This window comes from Gekko japonicus, unplaced genomic scaffold (assembly GCF_001447785.1).
Source record: "Gekko japonicus isolate JY-2015 unplaced genomic scaffold, Gekko_japonicus_V1.1 scaffold719, whole genome shotgun sequence".
NCBI lineage: Eukaryota > Metazoa > Chordata > Lepidosauria > Squamata > Gekkonidae > Gekko > Gekko japonicus.
Window position 1 is genome coordinate 356,461 of NW_015175991.1, and position 1,530 is coordinate 357,990.

At 51.6% G+C, this 1,530-nt stretch overlaps 1 protein-coding gene across 1 annotated transcript in view; it reads left to right on the forward strand.

Moving 5' to 3' along the window:
- COQ6 (coenzyme Q6 monooxygenase) overlaps positions 1 to 1,530 on the forward strand; it is a 24,511-nt gene that overhangs the window by 17,650 nt on the left and 5,331 nt on the right. The window lies entirely within an intron of this gene.

Sequence of the window (1,530 nt, forward strand, 5' to 3'; positions counted from 1 at the left end):
CCTGGGAGGCCCCCAGGCGGTCACAGCGTCGAGAGGAACGCCTCGGACCCCGCTGGGAAGGCGGCGGTAAACTGCTCTCCCCCCCCATCCAGCCGCGGCGGCGTGCAGCGGTTTTGGGGACAGACGCTCAGTGAAGAGCCTGGGGAGAGCGGAGGCAAGAGAGGCGGCTGAGGGTGGTGCGGAAACTCTGTCGCTGTCCCTTTCGGTGTTGGAACGGAGCCCCCTCCTTGTTCCAGATTGTGGCGAGGAGGGACACGGCTCCTGCGCAGTCTACCCGGTTGGCTGAACCACAGTAGGACTGTAGCCATTGAGAACTGGCAAGGTGTGGAGGGGGAGAGAGAAAGAGGACTACCCCCCCTCCTCCCATTTTCTTTTCCCCACCCTTTACTCCTTTCCTCTGGATCTAGATGGGAGGTTCTTTAAAAGGACAAATTGCTTCTGGTTCATGGGTCAGGTCTCTAGCAGGGACATTTTACAGTCCTTATTGCTGGGCCTTCAGGGAAGGGAGCAACAATAAACAGCCTACTACTTCCCCACCGGGTTCGGCTGATGTGGGTGGGGTAGGGCTCCATTTTGGGGTTCTGTAAGGAGTATGATGGTGGCTATTTTCACTTTCAGGCTCCCCTAAAATGGCCGAGAAGGCAGGAACATCTAGCTCCCAAGGCACAGAGAGTCTGAACCCTTCACAGACTACCAATATAGCCTCCCAAAATTCTGAGCCCTCAGGAGAGGAAGCCCAGTCAAATTTCTCTCCTGGCTTAGAGAGGAAATGAGAAAGAATTCACTGGTTTAGGGCAACGGGCAGCTTCTTCCTAGGCTACTGACCTCTCTGCTAAAAGAGACAGGAGTCCCAGTACAGAGGGCAGCCCTCTTCCTAGAAATACAGGCCTCCCAAGCACAGCAAAGGGTGCACACCCATTGATAGTGATCTGAGTTCGCTACAGATTCTGAGGTTTTAGTGCCAGAAAAAGGCGAGCTATTAGAGCAGGAGGAGGAAGTGGTGCCTGTTAATCAATCTAGACTCTTCCCCATAATCTCTATAATAGAATGTGGGCTAAGGTCATCAGGGCACTAGAGCTTACATACACTCCAAAGATACAGGAAGACAAGGAGGATCCTGGTTTTTTTTCCTGTAGGCTCTGACAAAGCCATTCCAAAGACTACTACTAAAACTGCAGGTGTGCCGCTTCCTGTGGCATTTTACAGTATCATTATGGCAGAATGGGAATACCCAGCCAATCCAAAATCTGGGAAACCCAGTGTTTAACAAACTCTGCTTTCTTATTCCAGGAGCCACAAAGAAGCTCAAACTTCCTATGGTGGATGATTCGATTAACTTATCAGCATCTACTTCTCTATTTCCCATGGATGCTGATGGACTCCCAAAAAGACAAGGGAGGTGAAAAGGCACTGCGTAGAGTTTTTTGAGGCACCTGCCATCTCCCTTAGAGCATTAGCTACGGGATCCCTGTTTGCTCGAGCGGCCTACCCATGGGCCTTAGAGCTAACTTCTGTAGAGCCTTAAGGATG